The sequence below is a fragment of the Salmo salar genome, chromosome 14, assembly GCF_965601325.2.
Source record: "Salmo salar chromosome 14, fSalSal1, whole genome shotgun sequence".
Classification (NCBI taxonomy): domain Eukaryota; kingdom Metazoa; phylum Chordata; class Actinopteri; order Salmoniformes; family Salmonidae; genus Salmo; species Salmo salar.
In genome coordinates, this window is record NC_138304.1 from 62,578,922 (window position 1) to 62,594,050 (window position 15,129).

General features: G+C 40.1%; 1 protein-coding gene across 1 annotated transcript in view; it reads left to right on the plus strand.

The window, feature by feature from the left end:
• Positions 1–4,913: 4,913 nt before the first annotated feature.
• Positions 4,914–15,129, plus strand: part of LOC106569778 (plectin) — a 225,313-nt gene continuing 215,097 nt past the window's right edge. Inside the window, exon 1 of the mRNA XM_082961060.1 lies at positions 4,914–5,213. The gene's annotated coding sequence lies outside the window, so the exon portion shown is untranslated. The remainder of the gene's footprint in view (positions 5,214–15,129) is intronic.

A 15,129-nucleotide genomic window follows, 5' to 3' on the forward strand; every position in this document is an offset into this window, starting at 1 on the left:
AGCAGTCCTGGGAGTGCATTCTGATGAAGATCAGCAAAGGTAAGAGAATATTTATAATACTAATTCTGAGTTTAGGTTGCTCCGAACTTGGCGGGTGTCTGAATAGCTCACTGTGATGGCTGAGCTATGTACTCAGAATATTGAAAAATGTGCTTTCTCTGTAAAGCTATTTTAAAATCTGACACAGCGGTTGCATCCAGTGGTAGTCTATCTATAATTCTTAAAATAATTATTATATATTTTGTCAACGTTTATGATGAGTATTTCTGTAAATTGATGTGCACATTCACTGGACGTTTTGGTGGGAATACATTTTCTGAACATCACGCGCCAATGTAAAATGCTGTTTTTGGATATAAATATGAACTTTATCGAACAAAACATAAATGTATTGTGTAACATAATGTCGTAGGAATGTCATCTGATGAAGATCGTCAAAGGTTAGTGCTTCATTTAGCTGTGTTTTGGGTTTTATTGACACATGTCCTTGCTTGGAAAATGGCTGTGTGATTATTTTTGTCTATGTACTCTGCTAACATAATCTAATGTTTTGTTGTCGCTGTAAAGCCTTTTGAAATCAGACGATGTGGTTACATCAAGGAGAAGTGTATCTTTAAAAAGGTGTAAAATAGTTGTATGTTTGAGAAAGTTGAATTATGACATTTTGTTGTTTTTGAATTTTCCACCCTGATATTTCACTGGCTGTGTCCCGCAGGTGGGACGCCCATAGACATTTACATTTACATTTGAGTCATTTAGCAGACGCTCTTATCCAGAGCGACTTACAGTAGTGAATGCATACATTTCATACATGTTTTTTTTCTCCGTACTGGTCCCCCATGGGAATCGAACCCACAACCCTGGCGTTGCAAACACCATGCTATACCAACTGAGCCACACGGGAGAAGTTAACATGCATGAAACCAAGACTATTATGGTTACAGAAGTCCTCAAACGAGAGCGCCTGGGGAATAGGAGTGGAGCTAGGCACCGCAGGGCCTGGATTCACCTCTACATCACCAGAGGAACTGAGGAGGAGTAGGATAAGGGTACGGCTAAAAGCTATGAGAATTGGTCGTCTATGACGTCCGGAATAGAGAGTAAAAGGAGCAGGTTTCTGGGGGCAATAAAATAGCTTCAAGGTATAATGTACAGACAAAGGTATGGTAGGATGTGAATACAGTGGAGGTAAACCTAGGCATTGAGTGATGATGAGAGAGATATTTTCTCTAGAAACATCATTGAAACCAGGTGATGTCATAGCATGTGTGGGTGGTGGAACGGAAAAGTTGGATAAGGTATAATGAGCAGGGCTAGAGGCTCTACAGTGAAATAAGCCAATAAACAATAACCAGAACAGCAATGGACAAGACATATTGACATTAACCTCTTACATCTATTGTTCTCAGAACGACCACTTTCCAAAACCCCTACTGTTTTTCGCCCAGGGAGTGCAGAGTCATCATTCCCTGTTCTGGTGCCTTCTGAGAGCCTATGGGAGTCTTAGAAAATGTCACGTTACAGCAGAGATCCTCTATTTTCGATAAAGAGGCTATAGATGGACAAAAAATGGTCAGACAGGGCACTTCCTGTATGGAACCTTCTCAGGTTTTGGCCTGCCATATGAGTTCTGTTATACTCACAGACACCATTCAAACAGTTTTAGAAACTTTAGGGTGTTTTCTATCCAAATCAAATAATTATATGCATATTCTAGTTTCTGGGCAGGAGTAATAACCAGATTAAATCGGTACGTTTTTTATCCGGACGTGAAAATACTGCCCCCTAACCTAAACAGGTTAAGGAGAGGCATGCTTAGCCGAGTGATCATAAGGGTCCAGTGAGATTCAGACAGCTAGCCGGGCCATAGGTAGCAAGCTGGCTGAAGATGGAGGGAGCTCTGTTTTTAGCCACCTCGCGCGTTTCCGTCTGTAGATTAGTGGTGTTCCGTGTGGTAGAGGGGACGAATCCAATTGGCAAAATAGTTATAGTGGCCCAAGAAAATTGTCCGATAGACCTATTCAGATAGCAGCCAATAAGACAGCTAATGATTAGCGGGCCGCAGATGGGTGTTCAGGTTACGTAGCGACGGAGGGGCCAGTTGGATAACTCCCTCGGGCAGATAACGTCGGTAGTCCAGTCGTGAAGGCCCGGTGGGGCTCCGCATCGGCAGTAAAACGGGTCCGGATAGGTGATTGTAGCCCAGGAGTGACTGATGGAACTCTTCAGCTGGCTAGCTCTGGAATAATTGATGTTTGCTCTGGGACCGACGTTAGCCAATAGTCACTTGGATAGCAGCTAGCTAGCTGCAAGATCCAGGTGTAAATGTCCAGAGCTTGCGATATAAATCCGGGGATATGGAGAGAAAAATAGGTTCGGTATGCTCTGGTCTGCTTCGTTTTGTACAAAACTGGCAATAGCTATTTGAGCTAAGGAATAGCTGATGACCACCAACCGTGGTTAGCTGAATACTAACGCTAGCTTCTGGCTAGCTTCTGTTGTGGATTTCAGATTTCAGGTAAATAATACTTTGAAGTTGAGTTTTTAGAAAAAAAAATATAAAAAGATATGCGAAGAAAATAAGTAAATATATACGCGGGACACGATAAGACGAGGACAAAAGACGTCTGACTGCTATGCCATCTTGGTAATGATATGTTGGAGTGGAAAGGTGTAATCGTGTTTGATGCGACCACGGGGTTTCCTATGTCCTGTTCGATTAACCAATGCAGTTAAGAAAGAGATAGGGTAAGTTACGTTAGCCCGATTCATTGGTAATGGAAGACTGTTAATTTTCTGTGCTGACTCTGTTCAGCAAGGGAAGATTCTGAAAATGAAAACTCTCACTATGAGAGAGTTTGTCTCACCTCCATTAAGGTGTTTTAAATGTCAAAGAATAGGACATGTAAGGGCTCTGTGCGGAGAGGAACATGATTATGGTGAATGTTGGAACAATGTCAAGGTTAAATGTTGTAATTGTGGGGGGAACACAGTGCAGCATTTGGTGGATGCCAGGTGCAGAAAGAGGCTAGAAAGGCCCAAAGATATAAAATCACTCATAATGTCTCTTATGCAGAGGCTGCAAGGCAGATTGGTGGAACTATTAGGCAGAATGATGGAGATAATAAGGTCAGTCCTGGAATAAGTGGACCTACGGTAGGAAATGTTGCTTATGTTGCTTATGTCAGTCCCCTCCTGTACTCCCTGTTCACCCACAACTGTGTGGCCAGACACGATTCCAACACCTTCATTAAGTTTGCAGACGACACAACGACAAGATAGCCTATAGGGAGGAGGTCAGAGACCTGGCCGGATGGTGCCAGAACAACAACCTATCCCTCAACGTAACCAAGACTCAGGACAGATGGCACGCATAGTTCACTAATACAAGGGGGAGGACAGCCAGCAGTACTACCACCCTCTTTCCTTGTCCACAACCATCCAAGCTGCAAGTGGGAGACAAACAAACTAATGTGGTGCTCAAACAAATTACTTTTCACTGGAAGACGAAATGTAAGGGCTTAGAATGTCAAAACGTCAGGATTCACACCAGAAGTGTGTTAAATGCCTATTTTTATATCATATGATGGCTCTGCTTAGCCTGGCTGACACAAGTCACGTGACTCACAGTAAGGGAGAGCTGTGAGAGACTGGTCTGGACAGGAGGCCGTTATAAAATGAAGTATTCACGCAAAGTTGTGCTCTTTGATTGGTTATCTCATTGGTTATCTTTTTCTTTCCTGGGGGGTTGAGAACTCACCTTGTTTGGATTGGCCCTCGGGCTGTGTGTGGTTGTCCACCTGGGTTTTAGTAAGAAAGACACAGAGGAGAACCAATCAATAAAAAAATCACATCCCCTTCATTATCAACGCAACAACGCAACAACGCAACAACATCCAAATAGCCTTTCCAGACTCTGAATTCAGGAGGACTTTGAGTTAGGTGTAAGCCAGACTCCGCTGGCTAGGGAGATTAACATCTGACCAGAATGTTAATAAACAAAGCTCTACCGTCTAGGGATTCAATTGTTTGAAAAGTAATTGGAGACGGTAACATAATTATTTTAAATTTTTTACAATATAGACCATAGCCATATCAGTAATGCACTATGATAATTCCAAGTTATGTGCATTGTATCCCAGGTCAGGTGTATGGCAAAGATGACCTGAATAGTCCCTCTTCTGGTATGGCCATACTCTTGTCATGACACTTCGAGAGGTAGTGATTTTCTTAACAGGTTAGTATAACATTTTCACTAACCTTTTCCCTAACCTTAACCTGTCTCCTAACCTGTTACGTTAATTATCCTAACCTGCTGCGTAAATTCTCCTAACCTGCTAAGAAAAAGTTGCTTCCTTATCGAAGTGGCATTAAAATAGTGTTTCTCATGTACAGATGCTGATTTAGCTGAGGTCAGCAAGAATGGGTCTGGCAGTGCAGCTGAACCATCTTATCTACAGGGGAAACATACCAAGTGGCACCCTATTCCCTATATAGTGCACTACTTTTGACCAGAGTCCAACACTATAAAGAGAATAGGGTGCCATTCAGGAAGAAGTTTACGATTTTACACTGTTATTCCCACTGAGAACAGACCAGTTGATGATCAGTGTAGACCAATAAGAAAATACACTGCGTTTAGTGTCCTGTGCAGTAAAGTGGAATATTTAGCATCGTTTGCAATTTTTTCCTAATCATATTCATCATCCCGTTAACAGAGTTATTGCATTCCATAGTGCTTCTAGAATTAGCTATACAGTCTGATCTCATAATTTTGCCCATGCGCCTCTGCGAACCTATCCATGAGATGGAAACGGAACCTGCAAAGAATATTTCGTTCGACAGTGTAGCCATGTATATCTCTTGCATACTACTAATACTACTACTAATAAAATTGAAACTATATATTTTACATGGCTTGATTCAACCATCACTTGGCGGGTGGTGTGTGGCAGCCTCAGACTTCCGCTGGCAGTGCAGATTCAGCAAAGCAGGACATCTTCACCGAGCCTCTCGACTCACCAGCTATTTAAACATCCCAACGCCGGATACAAACCAAGGCGCTGCCTTTCGAAGGCTCTTTAAATTTAAACAGGGATTTTGTGAAACGAGCCGGCGGACATTCGCAAGTCAACCAGGTAGCGGTATTTATGGCTGTATAACAAGTCGTGGAGAGGCACCGCGGTTGGACCAGTGCAGTCAAGGTTGTTATCGTGAGTATACAAACATCCACTGTTTTACCGAATGACTCATATGGTGGGGACATCTTGCCGCATCATCGATGCGGTTTAGTAGGCTATAATGTGGGCTTGTGTCATCGAAACTGTTATGACTTCTCCCATATTGTCGACAACAAGCTTTCATTTGCGTTTTTGGAGCATGTCTTTGATCATGCAATAGTATTAGCATCAAAAGTCAAATACCAGGTGTACAATAATAATACAGCATGTAATTTCGCTACAAACTAACGTCATGTCGTCATACATCTGGAATGGTACATACCTTATGAAAACTAAAATGTTTTTTCATGAATATCCTGCGACTGTTTAGGAGAAATGTAATACATTTGATTGCTGTCTTTGAAATAGTTTAAGGAGTCATAAAGTTATGGGAATGGGGAAGATTAAGAAAACACAAACCACTACCAATGTAAATCTGTGCAGATAGAGCCAACAGATAGTTGTGGTGTAGTAGTTACCCTCAGAAGACAATTTAGATCAGTGGGCTTCTCAAGATTTTAATAAAATAGTAGGACCGTTTCTGTGTCCTCTGTTATCATATTGCATAGGTGATAAAATATAGTGCTATCCTTTCCCCTGTCAAAGGACCGCTACAAACTGTGTTTACATTATCCAATTATTTGCTCTGTCATTTGTGGCATAAAGAACATTTAAAGGAGGAAAAGGAGTTGTCTAAGACTATTGAGACACATCCATCCACCGTACTTTCTAAAATTTTTGGCCTCACTCAATGATCTGAGAGTGATTCGTGCACTGCCAAAGTCAATTCAAATGGACCAACACTTGATTTTCTGTGTTTTATTTTACATCCAAAGAACTTTCAGGAGTAGCATAACCTGTAAAACTCCTCAAGGTTTTGCCTAGGAACTCAAACAGTTGCCTTCACCTTGGACATGCTTGGGTGCAATCCAGGCAGAAGGCAATGCTGCTCTGAATAAAATAATGTAATTTAGGGATATGGAACTAACTTGGGGATGTCTTCCCGAGAGGGGTACTTTTATTACTTGTAATGTCTTGGTGGAAAGTGGACACACACTGATGACTGACCTGGACAAACATATTAGTTGTTGATAGGCTGACAAGGTGCAATGAATGATACAGTATAAGAGCAATAGAGCCCCAGTGGAGGTGTCATAATACCCATAAAACCTAGCGGTCAAACAGGGAAATGGTTCCAATCGTTTTCCACCATTCATTTTCCCCATAGTAAATTTTAGAAACACGTAAAATAAGGGCTGTGTTCCGTGTAGGCTTTCCCTGGTGTGACGTTTTGATAACCATGTAAATCTCTATCGGACAAGGTGGCTTCATCAACATATTCAGCTCTATTTACTCTCAGATCTGATAATGCTAATTCACATCAAAATAGACATGCAAGGCTACAAATCCCTGTTAGCTCCTGCATGTCATTTCTAGCTGACACCTTTGCTAACAGGTATTATGGCAATTTAAAACTTTCACAAGACAGTTCACAGAATTGTCAATTTAAAGAAATGTAGCCAATTTATTCATTAATACATTTAGCTAACATTAGATCCAGAGTCTTAACCTTTGCCTCGTTTCGGCAGTCTTGTCCAGATCATCAAAGCATTTGCAGTTCCTTATAATAGCCACATTAGCAGCTAATTAGCATTTAAATTTTAAAGGAGTAAATACAGTCGAATATATTGATAAAAGTCACCTTGTCCTAGAGAGATTTACACAGTTATCACATCGTCATGCCAGTCCTTATTTTAAAACGAAACACAGCCCTTATTTTAAGTATTTCTATAATCCCCTATAGAAAAAAAGGTATGGGGGAAAAATGATTGGAGCCATTTCCTTGTTTGACCACTAGGTTTTATGGTTATTAAATCAAATCAAATTTATTTGTCACATACACATGGTTAGCAGATGTTAATGCAAGTGTAGCGAAATGCTTGTGCTTCTAGTTCCGACCATGCAGTAATATCTACCAATTCCACAACAACTACCTTGTACACAAGTGTAAAGGAATTAATATGAATATGTACATAAAAATATATAAATGAGTGATGGCCGAACGGCGTAGGCAAGATGTAATAGATGGTATAGAGTACGGTATATACATGAGATGAGTAATGTAGGGTATGAAAACATAAAGCGGCATTGTTTAGGTGGCTAGTGATAAATTACATCAGGATGGCATAGAGTGCAGTATATACATATGAGATGAGTAATGTAGGTTATGAAAACATTATATAAAGTGGCATTGTTTAAAGTGGCTAGTGATACATCAAGATGGCAAGATGCAGTAGATGGTATAGCATACAGTATATACATATACTGTAAACATTATCTAATATAAATAATGTAAAGTGGCAAGTGATAAATTGATTACATCAATTTTCCCATTATTAAAGTGACTTGAGTTGGGATGGTGTTCTTTGGCTTGCAAGCCCCCCCCCCCCCCCCCTTTTCCTCCAAACATAATGATGGTCATTATGGCCAAACAGTTCTATTTTTGTTTCATCAGACCAGAGGACATTTCTCCAAAAAGTACGATCTTTGTCACCATGTGCAATTGCAAACCATAGTCTGGCTTTTTTATGGCGGTTTTGAAGCAGTGGCTTCTTCCTTGCTGAGCAGCCTTTCAGGTTATGTCGATATAGGACACGTTTTACTGTGGATATAGATACTTTTGTACCGGTTTCCTCCAGCATCTTCACAAGGTCCTTTGCTGTTGTTCTGGGATTGATTTGCACTTTTCACACCAAGGTATGTTCATCTCTAGGATACGGAACGCGTCTCCTTCCTGAGCGGTATGACGGCTGCGTGGTCCCATGGTGTTTATATTTGAGTACTATTGTTTGTACAGATGCATGTGGTACCTTCAGGTGTTTGGAAATTGCTCCCAAGGATGAACCAGACTTGTGGAGGTCTACAATTTTTTTCTGAGGTCTTGCTGTCAACCAAAGAGGCACTGAGTTTGAAGGTAGGCCTTGAAATACATCCATAGATACACCTCCAATTGACTCAAATAATGTCAATTAGCCTATTGGAAGCTTCTAAAGCCATGACATCATTTTCTGGAATTTTCCAAACTGTTTAAAGGCACAGTCAACTCAGTGCATGTAAACTTCTGACCCACTGGAATTGTGATTAAGTGAAATAATCTGTCTGTAAACAGTTGTTGGAAAAATTACTTGTGTCATGTCAAACTATAGTTTGTTAACAAGAAATTCGTGGAGTGGTTGAAAAACGCGTTTTAACTTCTATGGGCAAGCTGGGACGTTAGCGTCCCACTCTATTCAACAGCCAGTGGAAGAGCGTGGCGCAAAATACAAAAACCTCAAATGCTATAATTTCAATATTTCAAACATGCGACTATTTTACACCATTTGAAAGATAAGACTCTAGTTAATCTAACCACATTGTCCGATTTCAAAAAGGCTTTATAGTGAAAGCAAAACTTTAGATTATGTTAGGAGAGTACATGGATACATAACGACACAGCCATTTTTCAAGCAAGCATATATGTCACAAAAACCCAAACCACAGCTAAATGCAGCACTAACCTTTGATCTTCATCAGATGACACTGCTAAGACATTATGTTATACAATGTTATACATGCATGTTATACATGCATGTTTTGTTCAATCAAGTTCATATTTATATCAAAAACCAGCTTTTTACATTAGCATGTGATGTTCAGAACTAGCATACCCACCGCAAACTTCCGGTGAATTTACTAAATTACTCATGATAAACGTTGACAAAATGCATAACAATTATTTTTTGAATTATAGATACAGAACTCCTTTTATGCAATCGCTATGTCCGATTTTTAAAATAGCTTTTCGGCAAAAGCACATTTTGCAATATTCTGAGTACATAGCTCAGCCATCACGGCTAGCTTATTTGACACCCGCCAAGTTTGGGGCTCACTAAACTCAGAGTTTGTATTAGAAAAATTGGATTACCTTTGCTGTTCTTTGTCAGAATGCACTCCCAGGACTGCTACTTCCACAACAAATGTTGTTTTTGTTCCAAATAATCCATAGTTATGTGCAAATACCTCCGTTTTGTTCGTGCGTTCAGGTCACTATCCAAAGGGTAACGCGCGAGCGCATTTCGAGACAAAAAAATTCAAAATGTCCCATTACCGTACTTAGAAGCATGTCAAACGCTGTTTAAAATCAATTTTTATGCTATTTTTCTCGTAAAATAGCGATAATATTCCAACCGGACAATGCTGTATTCATTCAAAAAGGAAGAGAAAAAATGGCGAGGTCTCGTGAATGCGCATTTCCAATCTCTTAGTCACCAGGCAGTCCACTGACAAACTGTGCTCCTGTACTCTGCCCAGAGACAGGAGACGCCTCAATCCGCTTTCTGAACACTTTAGAGAGCCAATGGAAGCCTTAGAAAGTGCTACATAACCCCACGGGCACTGTAGTTACGATAGAGAAGCAAAGGCCTTCCCTGTGGCTCAGTTGGTAGAGCATGGTGTTTGCAACGCCAGCATGGTGTGTGCAACGCCAGGGTTGTGGGTTCGATTCCCACGGGGGGCCAGTACAAAAATAAAAAATTATGAAATGTATGCATTCACTACTGTATGTCGCTCTGGATAAGAGTGTCTGCTAAATGACTAAAAATGTAAATGTAAAGGGAGAACTACAAATTTGCAGACAGGCCACTTCCTGCGTGGAATTTTCAGGTTTTTGCCTGCCATATGAGTTCTGTTATACTCAGACACCATTCAAACAGTTTTAGAAACTTTAGAGTGTTTTCTATCCAAATCTACTAATACTATGCATATTCCTGTTTCTGGGCAAGAGTAGTAACCAGTTTAAATCGGGTACGTTTTTTTATCCGGCCGTGAAAATACTGCCCCCTATCCCAGACAGGTTAATGACTCCAACCTAAGTGTATGTAAACTTCTGACTTCAACTGTATATGGGCAAATTAAACTCAGAATAAAAATTGAAGTTTTATGTTGAGGGTGGTTTTAACCTCCCGGACTTGGAATTATATCAACTCGCCTCCCAATGATTTTACTTGAGACCTATTGTTAAATGTACTAATGAGGAACAATTGGTACGTATTGAAAATGTGCATGCTCACCCCCAGATTTGTTTCACTTATCTATTTTCAATGGATACACATAAACAACTTCATAGTTAACAATATGGAAGAAAATTAAACGAATTCTACAAGAACCAAGATCACTCCCAAAAAGCACGACCATATGGAACAATACTTGGATAACTTTTCAGAATGCAGCAATAAATTGAACTACAGTCATAGAAACCGTATGAACGGAAAATATTTGGATTTCCCTCAACTGCAAGATAAATAATGGTTGGCTGATTTTTGCATTCACCGTGGACATCATGGCCCTCATGAATGAACTGAATTCCAAACTACAAGGGAAGGGCCTTTTTGCACATCAGGTGTACAGCCTTGTCAAAGCCTTCAAGGGAAAATTACTCCTCCTGACCAGCCAAGTAGAAGCCAACAATCTCATCCACCTTCCAACACTACTAGTCTGATCCCTATCAGATGACCAGAGGGAGAAGTATACATCGCTGCTGCGTGCTTTAAACGGTGAGTTTTCTCGTAGTTTTGAGGATTTCAGTGTTAGAAAATGACATGCTGTTGGTTTCCTCTCCTTTCACCTTCAATGATGATAACACTCACACTGACCTGCAACTTGAGCTTATCGATCTTCAGTCTGATGCAGTGATTGTTTTGAATAGTTCTCCAATGTCAGTGACGAGGTTCTATGCATCTCTCGATGAACAAAACTTTCCAAAGATTAGGAGTTATGCTCAGAAGATGTTTGTACTGTTTGGGTCAACCTATGTATGTGAACAGACATTTTCAGTGATGAAGTATAACAAGTCAAGGCACAGATCATCTCTTACTGACTCTCACCTCTTAGCAATCCTGCGCTAAGCGACATATGAAACTATACCTGACTGCACTGCTGAGGTCGATGCCCATCAGAGACTTCACTCCTCACACTGGTTGAGTAGTTTAACCTGTTAGGGCTAGGGGGCAGTATTTACACGGCCGGATAAAAAAGGTACCCGATTTAATCTGGTTATTACTACTGCCCAGAAACTAGAATATGCATATAATTATTGGCTTTGGATAGAAAACACCCTAAAGTTTCTAAAACTGTTTGAATGGTGTCTGTGAGTATAACAGAACTCATATGGCAGGCAAAAACCTGAGAAGATTCCTTACAGGAAGTGGCCTGTCTGACAAGTTCTTGTTCTTCTTGACTCTCTTTATTAAAAACTGAGGATCTTTGCTGTAACGTGACACTTCCTACGGCTCCCATAGGCTCTCAGAACCCGGGAAAAAGCTGAATGATGTAATTCCAGCCCCGGGCTGAAAAATATTAGCGCCTTTGATAAGTGGTCTGTCAGAGGACAATGAGACTGAGGCGCGTGCACGAGGCCACCCCATGTTTTTATTTTCTCTCTCTTTGTACTAAAACACAGATTCCCGGTCGGAATATTATGGCTTTTTTACGAGAAAAATGGCATAAAAATGGATTTTAAACAGTGGTTGACATGCTTCGAAGTACGGTAATGGAATATTTAGAATTTTTTTTGTCACGAAATGCGTCGGGCGCGTCACCCTTCTTTACCCTTTCGGATAGTGTCTTGAACGCACGAACAAAACGCCGCTATTTGGATATAACTATGGATTATTTTGAACCAAACCAACATTTGTTATTGAAGTAGAAGTCCTGGGAGTGCATTCTGATGAAGAACAGCAAAGGTAATAACATTTTTCTTATAGTAAATCTGACTTTGGTGAGGGCTAAACTTGGTGGGTGTCTAAATAGCTAGCCCTGTGATGCCGGGCTATCTACTTAGCTTTTCGGTGAAAGCACATTTTGCAATATTCTATTTTAAAATCGGACATAGCGAGTGCATAGAGGAGTTCTGTATCTATAATTCTTAAAATAATTATGTTTTTTGTGAACGTTTATCGTGAGTAATTTAGTAAATTCACCGGAAGTTTGCGGGGGGTATGCTAGTTCTGAACGTCACATGCTAATGTAAAAAGCTGGTTTTTTATATAAATATGAACTTGATTGAACAAAACATGCATGTATTGTATAACATAATGTCCTAAGATTGTCATCTGATGAAGATCATCAAAGGTTAGTGCTGCATTTAGCTGTGGTTTGGGTTTATGTGACATTATATGCTAGCTTGAAAAATGGGTGTCTGATTATTTCTGGCTGAGCACTCTGCTGACATAATCTGTTTTGCTTTCGTTGTAAAGCCTTTTTGAAATCGGACAGTGTGGTTAGATTAACGAGAGTCTTGTCTTTAAAATGCTGTAAAATAGTCATATGTTTGTGAAATTGAAGTAATAGCATTTCTAAGGTATTTGAATAACGCGCCACAGGATTCCACTGGCTGTTACGTAGGTGGGATGAAATCGTCCCATTGGCCTTAGAGAAGTTAAATGTAATGTTGAGCTCTCTCTCTTTCTTGACAATGCATACCAAAAGGAAAACATGGATGGGGTTTATTTCTGTGCATGTTTAAAAAAAGTTAAATAAGTAGCAGATCTGGCTGTAATTTACAATAGATATATCTGTCAACACAGTCATACACATGTCATGACGTTGCCCTCTTTGGACACAGTGAGCACCATCCCCCTACCTCTGCACCATCTCTCTCTGTTTCCTACACCCAGGCTGCTGTGGTCTGGTCAGAGAGGTCGTAATCTCCTCCAGGAATTTATCTCCTCATGACCACAGTATAGAGAGAGGGAGAGTGAGTTTTCATAGAGAACAAAGGAATTTCTTCCACCTCACAGAACTGGAGGTCCGAACAGTATTTATGTTCTGGAGAATGTATAAAAGATCGGTGAAGAATCCAGCTACGAACTGGTCCGTTTGGTACAATTTTGTGAAACTCATGAGAGACAATACGGCCACATTACCATAACACTGTTTATACAATAGCCTCAGTTATGAGGCTTACATCTAATTGTTCTATAAAATGAATGAGTGAGGATGAAATTGTGTAATGTGATTTTTGGACTGTTTAATGAAGGAAACGCCAATTCCCTTTGGAGTTTAACTAAATCAGAGGACCGCCCGTGAGCACAGTTATGGTCTGGCGTCATGGGACAGGCCCTTTTCTGGTCTTCCGAAGAAAACCCGGGTGTGGGTTTTATATCACCAGACCGAGCTTACCTCAATTATGAGAGGGCTAAGGGTTGAGACGAGACCAGTACCTCTATTATAGAGGGAAATAAAGTTTAAGTAGATTGCTGAATCTTTTTAACCTCTCTGGGAAATGTGGGGCGCCAAATTCAAAACAACAAAAATCTCATAATTCAAATTTCTCACACATACAAGTGTTATACACCATTTTAAAGAAACTTCTCGTTAATCCAACCACAGTGTCCAATTTCAAAAAGGCTTTACGGTGAAACCATAACATTAGATTATGTTAAGACAGCACCTAGACAAGAAAAACCACACAGCCATTTTCCAAGCAAGGAGAGGCGTCACAAAAAACAGAAATACAGCTAAAATGAATCACTAACCTTTGATGATCTTCATCAGATGGCACTCATAGGACTTCATGTTACACAATACATGTATGTTTTGCTCGATAAAGTTCATATTTATATATAAAAAAAAAAAACATTTTACATTGGTGTGTAATGTTCAGAAATGTTTTGCCTCCAAACCTCCGGTGAATGAGCACATCATTTTACAGAAATACTCATCATAAACATTGATAAAATATACAACTGTTATGCATAGAATTAAAGATACACTTCTCCTTAATGCAACCGCTGTGTCAGATTTCAAAAAAGCTTTACGGCGAAAGCACACTTTGCAATAATCTGAGTACAGCGCTCAGGCACCAAAACAAGCCATACAGATACCCGCCATGTTCTGGAGTCAACAAAAGGCAGAAATAGCATTATAAATATTTACTTACCTTTGATCTTCATCGGAATGCACTCCCAGGAATCCCAGTTCCACAATAAATGTTAATTTTGTTTCGATAAAGTTAATCTTTATGTCCAAATACCTCCTTTTTCTTTGCGCGTTTAGTCCAGCATTCCAAATTCACAAGAGCGCGTGTTTAGTCCAGACGAAAAGTCTAAATAGTTCCATTACAGTTCGTAGAAACATGTCAAACGATATATAGAATCAATCTTTAGGATGTTTTTATCATAAGTCTTCAATAATCTTCCAACTGGACAATTCCTTTGTCTTCATAAAGGAAAGAGAAGGGAGCTCGTGACTGAGAAGATGGCCTACTGCCAGACACCTGATTCCAACAGCTCTCATTCTCTTCCCATTGACAGTAGAAGCCTGAAACAACGTTCTAAAGACTGTTGACATCTGGTGGAAGCCTTAGGAAGTGCAATATGACCCCACAGACACTGTATATTGGATAGGCAATCACTTGAAAAACTACAACCTCAGATTTCCCCCTTCCTGGTTGGATTTGTTCTCAGGTTTTTGCCTGCCATATGAGTTCTGTTATACTCACAGACATCATTCAAACAGTTTTAGAAACTTCTGAGAGTTTTCTATCCAAATCTACTAATTATATGGATATTTTAGCTTTTGGGCCTGAGTAGCAGGCAGTTTACTCTGGGCACCTCATTCATCCAAGCTACTCAATACTGCCCCCCTTTCCCAGAGAAGTTAACCATCCATCCCACGTGGTTAAACTCTTAGACTATCGATACCGACAGGAAGTCTTTGATACTGCATTCCTAGCTGCAGACTAGTAATTAATATCATTGAATGCGAAGACCGACAACCGCCGAAACATCTATTCTACAATGACATGAATGAATGTCACTCTGAACTATCCATTCTAACCACAACAGAGAGAGAGAAAGGGCGGATAAACTCT